The sequence below is a fragment of the Trachurus japonicus genome, unplaced genomic scaffold, assembly GCF_045865225.1.
Source record: "Trachurus japonicus isolate A0001 unplaced genomic scaffold, Traja_1.0 AP030152.1".
Taxonomy (NCBI): Eukaryota; Metazoa; Chordata; class Actinopteri; order Carangiformes; family Carangidae; genus Trachurus; species Trachurus japonicus.
The window spans coordinates 46,855-55,000 of record NW_028220285.1 but is presented as its reverse complement, the minus strand read 5'-3'; positions in this window follow the sequence as shown (position 1 = coordinate 55,000).

The window sequence follows — 8,146 nt, the reverse complement described above, 5'->3', positions numbered from 1 at the left end:
TAGCTTATACAGCAATACCCATATAATTAAAGGCAAAGCATAGTCCGTTTTTTTTTTTTTTTTTTTTTACAAACAATTTGCCTCAAAGGTCTTTACACAGCATCATAACAACATCCTCTTTCCTCACACCCTCACATCCACTGGGGAAAAACTCAGGAGAAACCTCAGGGTGAGGGACAGAGGAGGGATCCCTCACCCACCTGTAATAGATGTCGTAGGTTACAACACTGAATATGGAGAAAAATCCCAAATGGGATAATTCAGTCAAGATGAACCACTGATGGCAGATTCTGGCGGGAAGGCTGGGACTTTTTTTCCCCCTATCATTTTCATTCCCCATCTTGGTTTAGTTCCCAATTCTGCTTTTAGAATCACTGTCACTGCTCCTCCACCATCGCCTCATTTTATCTCACTTTTACTGAGACCCACTTAGTTTCACTATCTAAACTCTTTTATCCTGTCTTTTCTCATCTCCTGGTCACAATTTGTGGGTCTTGTATTGCTGTATGCTTAGGCCAGTGTTTTTCAACCTTGGTGTTGGGTCGCCTGGAAATCAGATGGGGGTCGCCTGAAATGTCTAGTAATTGATTAAAAAATAAATATATATATATATTTTTTTAAAGTAATTATTATACTTTTTAAAATTATGATTAAAAACACCACACACATCTTAAACAACTCTATTCTATACTTTCACTTTCTCAAATATAAATCGAGTTCAAATAAAATGGCAAAGGCAATTTTCCACCATGGTGGACAATAAAGATTTATTGTATTGTATTGTATTGAAAAATGCAGCATATAGAATTATCTGAGCTGGCTCTTCTTGTTTGACGGTGGGGTCGCCGGTAATTTGTGATGTCGAAATGGGGTCACAAGCCATTAAAGGTTGGGACCCACTGTCTTAGGCGGTTCATCTCATATATGGCTTGACACATGTATGTGACTCTTGTGTGGTCTTTTGTCAAACACTTTGTAAACTTGTGTTTTTTGAAGGTGCTATATAAATAAAGTTATTATTATTATTATTATTATTATTATTATTTTATTACTGTATTATATACAAAGACCAATCAACACCACTTTCAACACACTTCAGTCTTACCAGTAATTATGCTGTGATAACTTGTCATTATTTTAACTTTACTTGAATGTTAGTAGGCTACTTGGAAAATTCACATGATGTTCACATGATCAAAAACTTCCAAGATAACTGGCAGCCTACTTCACTTTAGCACATAATCAGTACACAACTACTGCATCATTAACAGTTTTCACCTGTTGACAGATGAGTTTCGGGTAAACAAGTTCAACAGCAACATTTCTGACTGAAATCAGTCAAGGTGCAGACACACCAACTCCGGCGACGCACGTCAAGTCGACGGATCCCATTCATTATCTATGCAGAGCAAGAGATCCGGCCGCGCGGTGCATCATAGATCTGACACGTCCAGTTGACGGTCCAGTCGCCGTATGTGAATTTCCATAATCACGACTCCACTTCTACTTTATGCAAATTGGGTCCGTCTGATGCATGCAGCCGGCTCCTGAAACTCCATTCAAACTATCAATCTAGGCAGTGTTGATCAAATCAAGATTCTGTTACTGTACTACACATTTCCCGCCTCAAATGTTTTCAGAAACATACTTTAGTGTGTTGTTTAACTGTAAAATGAGATCGTTTGTGACCCGGCCGCCATGTTGGAAACGGCAGAGCGAAACTCAAGCTCCGCAATACGTCACACAGACCCGCCCACTTGCCGGTGCGTTCGGTGATTAGCTGCGTCGGGATCCGTCGCCGCCGGAGTTGGTGTGTCTGCACCATCAGAGTTGGTTTGTTGAGCTCATCTGAAAGAACATGATTACCTGTAATGACTCTGAGACTGAATTTACAGCTTGTTAGTCTGACAGATAATTAGTTGGCCAATCAGAGCGCAGATCACCTAATGAGGTCAGAATGGCAGTTAACCTTTGAAATGTCAACTTCAGGAATGTGTAGTTCTACTGTATGTACGAATGACACTGCATGTGTGTGTGTGTGTGTGTGTGTGTGTGTGTGTGTGTGTGTGTGTTGGGATGAGAGGGGTCGTCCCCTCTCATCTAGAAAAGGTCATTGTCACCGTGATTGTCTCAAAGTTCAGTCAGCTTTGGAGCGGTCAGCTGAAGGCTGCAGCGTACTGGAAAATAAAGCTCCTCAGTCTGCTGACATGACTCAGGAACAGAGGGAGGGCGAGCGTGGAGGCTCTGCAGCTGTGAGGTCACAAAGTTTACAATGACTAATCCAGTTTCTGCTCTGACAGCCAGTCAAGCAAACAGGAGGAAGTTAGCTCCCTTACTGAAGTACATAAACCACATCTTACACTTCAGCTCAGAGGATGATGGTGGTGTGTGTTGATGCAGACAGAAGGTGTGAGCTGTGATATTGTTTCTGACTGCACCACAACACTGTGACAGACCCATCACTGATTTCGAGTGCTGCTCAGCTGAATGTGAGGTGACTGAGTTGGTTCTCCGTTGCCACTGCTCTTTCAAACAGTGCAAACAGTTTCTATTAAGAGGCGTTCACAGCTGCAGTGTTATACACATGGCACATTTTAAGTGGTCACAAAATGATGGAATATTCATTCTGAAATTTCATATTAAAATTAAAAATTGTATGATTGAAATCTAAAATCACCAACACTATGTGTAACTGTGTATACTTTGTTATACGTCGTATATAGAATATGTGACTATAGTATTTTTTTTTCTGTATGTTTATATGTATATTCTACGGAGCCCCCTAAGGGAAATGGGGATAACACATTATCTGCTGCAAAACTGGATAATTTCACCAATATGTTATGATACACTAGTGCTGTTCCCCTCTGAGTCTGGAGTTTCCTGTTATCGTCATGGTGTCTGTAGATTGACCTACTGACCTCTGAACTGGATGATGTCATCTCACTCTGCCTCTTTGTGTATATCATTTTACCCCTGGATAAACAGTATTGTTCTGTGCAATTTTTTTTTTTTTAAAGGTTCCTTCACTCTGCGACAGTTGGCTTTTTTTTTTTTTGCAATGGTCAGCTTGTTTACCTCAAATCTGCTGATGCTAGTTTTGTGCAACATGGCTGAACAGGGAAAAATCTGAGAAACCTCAGGGTGAGCAACATAGGAGGGATCCCTCACCCAGGACGGGCAGACGTGCAATAGATGTTGTTACAAACAAGAAAACAGTTTATAACAGAGAATGTGGGAAACATGGAAATGTTAACAACAGCTGAAGAAGGAAGCTTCTGGTAAGCAAGGGAGGCAGGGAGATCAGGCCAGCATAATGGGAGGACTGGATGGCAGACTGGGGATGCAGGCGGGGGTTGGTGCAGAGAGATGGAGCGCCGGCGGATCTGTGGAAACACAGAGAGAGTGTGAGACACCAAGGCCAAATTACAAAGTGCAACAGATAATGATACAGTTCAAAATGTGCAGAGAGGAGAGGAGAGGAGAGGGCTCCATGTAACCAGATGTATCCCCCAGCAGTCTAAGCCTATAGCAGCGTAGCTATAAAATGGTTCAGAGCTACCTGAACCAGCCCTAACTAAAAGCCCTGTCATAAAGGAAGGTCTTAAGTCTAAACTTAAATGTAGTTAGAGTGTCTGCCTCTCTGACCCATGGAGAGAGCTGGTTCCACAGTAAAGGAGCCCGGTAACTGAAGGCTCTACCTCCCAGTCTGTTTTTAGAGATACTGGGAGTCAGATATTGAGGTTGTGGATGACGACTTTGAATATGATGAACGTCCTCACCGTTTCGAGCTAGAGTCTATGGATGAGCAGCTCTTTGAAAGGAGGATGTAGATGTAGAGAGAGGAACAGCTGGCCAGAGAACAACAAACCGCTGCACATCCTCAAATAGATGGTAACTGTGTTGTTGTTGTGGAATAGAACTAGTGAATCAAAATATTGGCGGATAATGTGTTATTTAGAGGCTGTATTTCGGTTCCCCGATCACTCCCACTATACGGATATACACGGCTCTGGAATGGATCTGAATATCGTCTGAAGGACTCCTAATGACACCAAAGTTATATGGGTGAGTAAACCCATAGAAATAAGTTCCAGGTTGTAAAAAAAAAAAAGGCACTTCTCCTTTAATGTAGCAACATTAGTCTTTTTTTTTCACCCATCAACCCTCACTTTACACCCAGCTACTGACTGACACCAAAAACCTATCTTTCACCCAACCAGCTGTCACATGTAAGTGCACCACTTGAGTAAATGTACTTTTTAGTTTCATTCTACCGCTGCTGAACTTTCTTAAAGCAGATTTTCTGAGGCCAGACAGCATCTGTGGCTTCTGCCCTGTTCTCTGTTTCTGCCTCTCTGTGTTTAGCTAAACACTCCTATTATTTTCATCAGCAGTGATAACGAATGTCCAGGTCTCTGATGGGAGCCTGAACCCTGAAATGCATTAACTGACCGTGACACTGACACCCCACTCATGTCTCTTTACAAAAATGACATCAAACCTATTTTCCTGTGTCTGTTTCGTGTCGTCCATCCATCCATCTGTAATACTGTACTCCTTTTGCCACCCAGCCCTGCAAATATCTCTCCATGCTCCCAGTCCCTTTTCTTCTCTCCTGATGATCTCAGTGGACAGTGATGGGAATAACGGTGTTATAAAAATAACGGCATTATTAATGGCACTACTTTTTCCAGTAACAGTAATCAAAAAAGTTACTGTTTCCCTTGCTACAACGCCAAAATAATACACCCGTTAAGGTGTACATTCTGTAGCCTACACATTTTTTTTCAGGCCATCAACTAGTCAGAAAAAAGCTGTTTCTCTGTGTGGAGGAATACTAAGTGAGTTGGTTAGTTCCAGATAAACGGGAAGTCCAAATAAATTGACATATTTGAGCATTTAATTAAAAAAGTACCCAGCTTCCTCCCACAGACCAAAGACATGCAGGCTAGGTGAATTGGTGTCTCTAAATTGCCCATACAGTAGGTGTGAATGAGAGTGTGAATGGTTGTCTGCTAGTCAGAAGTTAGCTGAGATCCAGCTCACCCATGTCCCTAGTGCAGGATAAGCGGTATAGAAAATGAATGGATAAAAAAGTAATGCAATCGTTTGTAACACTTTATTTGACGCCTATCTCTATAATGCATTATAACCATACTTAAAATGAGTTATAATGCAGTTATAGCACTGTATAACTATAGTTATAAACACTCATAAATTATCATAATGCTTTATAGCAATAATCATAAGTAAGGGATAATGCATAGTTCGGAGGTTGTTATGGAGAAATAAACCCCAACAGGTTGTATGGATGGTTTCATACAACCGACCAACTATACATTATCCCTATAACTCTATTATAATACTTGACCTTATAAGCCATCATAAAATGCTCTATGATGTGTTATGCTTATTGTTATAAAGCCTTATGGTAATTTATGAGTGTTTATAATGATAGTTATACATGTTTATAAGACAGTTATAACACATTATAGCTATATTTATAATGTATTATCGATGTGGGCATTGTCAGCGAGTTACTAACAATTATAATGTATAATACCTGACCTTATAAGTCATGATAAAATGTTGTATAGTATGTTATAATTATTGTTATAAAGCATTATGATCATTTATGAGTGTTTATAACTGCAGTTATACAGTGCTATAACTGCATTATAACTCATTATAAGTATGGTTATAATGCGTTATAGAGATGGGTGTCAAGTAAAGTGTTACCTTTGGTTTTTTTTTTGGTTTTTTTGGTGGCCAACACTGTCAGTACAGATTCACACTCAGATCATGCCAAGACTTGCATGTGCCAAGAAATAACAGATGCATCTGATCGTAGATGAGCTCAATGTTGCTCATCAATGACTTGCATATTCAGCTTGGTATTCACTTGGTAACTCTCACACTTTCACCTCCCACACAAACCCATCAGCGCTCCCCTACCTGCCAGGGTGTCCCGGCTGGTCTGACAGTGCATGGCTGCAGGGCTGGATGAACAGTCTCTGTCCGAGTGGCTTTGTGTGTTTGTCACTTCACGTCTGATCAATGAAACTTTGAGAGAACAGACTTGGATCAGCAGCCACGTCCCCACAATACCAACACCAACACCAACACATATCCTGAACCGTACAAACACACTCTCATGTCAAAAGGGACAAATCACCTTGAATAATGAACACATCACAAAGTGAGTATTGTGCAAATGAATCAACGTTGACTGTCCTTGATTTCAATCAGTTAATGAATGTTGCTGCCTCTTGGAGCAAAAACTGCAGATCATTAATTCGTTAAATGTGATATCATTACAGAATGCGTGTAGAAGGCACTCTAACAAATCTGATTTGACTGGTCAATATAATTTTAAAAATGGTGGCGGGGGGTTTACAAGATCTGTGGTCCATCAATGCATGACTGAACAACTCACTAATCAAAAAGAGCGATCAATACAACACTCACTCCCATTTCATCTCACTGGGAGCCGCTCCCTGCTGTGATCAGTCGGCCTCCACTGCAGAGGGACTGACCAACTGATAATTGAGAAACAGAGCTGGACAGGAGCTGCATTTGGGTGATTCTTCCCATTGCAGGCACTTTTGACCTTTGAAATCTTAAGAAAAAAGTCATTAACAACTGTTTTCTCTCTTTCAAAAGCTTTCTTAGATATTCTGGAACAAAGATTGTAGTTAAGCTTTGAACATAATTTTGAAATCATTGACTGTCAGCCAGTTGTGTGATGTAAATGACCGTGATGGTGATGACAATTTTCAAAAGTAACTTAAGTTTCAGACCTGCTGCCAGAACTCAGCCAGCAAACAATGTACACTGAATATGTTAATAATGTTAAATGTATTATTTCTGAATAGTCATAACTTGTTCTGTCTAATAAACAAACTCTCAGATCAGGATGCATCAATCTTCTAATTACTCACATAGTTGAGATCAATAACAATAAGTCATGATGCTGCACCTGTGCTCCTGCTACATTCAGTTGCAACAACAATTGAACAGTAATTTGAAAAACATTTTACTGTGAAGAATGTGTTCAATGGTCTGGGAAAGGGTCAAGCCCAAAACATAGAAATTCTGGCCTATTTGGATTTTCACTGTGAAAAAACAAAATAATAACTAAAAATGTATTCCTTTTTTCTTTTTTTTTTACAACATAGCCCCAACAAATACAATATTGTTTTTTCAGGTCTTTTTCTTGAAAAGCTGGAACGTTACGAGACGGAGCTGTTTTCGAGACAAATGCAGAGACTGCTTGCCGAAAAAACCCAACACAGTCTCACTCCCAAGGCGTAATAAACGGACGTTTGGTCAGGGCCCTTTCGCGTTGTTTCCAGACGCTCAAGGTACCCCTCAGCGTGGGACCTGAACGCACAGGGATTTCAATTGATTTTAATGCAATCCCCTCCGCGGCGATATGTGACGCTCAGAGCAAGTGCTCCAGCCATCCATTCACTCCTATTCCGATCCGGTCGCGGTGCTGAAAGACGCCGTGAACCTCCCATTGGATAACTGAACCTCGTACCATTTGCAGCTGAATTCGTATATTTATACAGCAATTTGGCCGCAAAAATAACATTTCAACAGATTTTTTTATGACATTTCTAACGAAAAATGTGTGTTTTACTTTCAAAATATATGTTGAACGAATTCAAATTATGTTTTGTTTGGCAAATTGAACCTGTTAAAATGTGTACAAAATGTTCATTCAGCTTTCTGGCCATAAAAACAACATTTCGGGATATATCTGGCATTGTTTGAGGACATTTCTAGCGAGAAATGTATGTTTTACTCTCTAAATATATGTTGAATGAAAGCAGATGTCGTGGTTGTTTTAAACGCTATTTTATGAATGTATTTTTTTTTTTTTTTCATTATTGTGGTAGGCCAACGTTTGGTGCATTATTTTAATCATTAACGTTATATTTATTCAGTTAATGTGTATTTCGTTTGTTAGTTAGTGTGAATGCTGCAAGCATTCACACTATTGTTATTCAAATCTTTATACTTATTATTATTAGTGTGAATGCTGCAAGCATTCACACTATTGTTATTCAAATCTTTATACTTATTAGTGTGAATGCTGCAAGCATTCACACTATTGTTATTCAAATCTTTATACTTA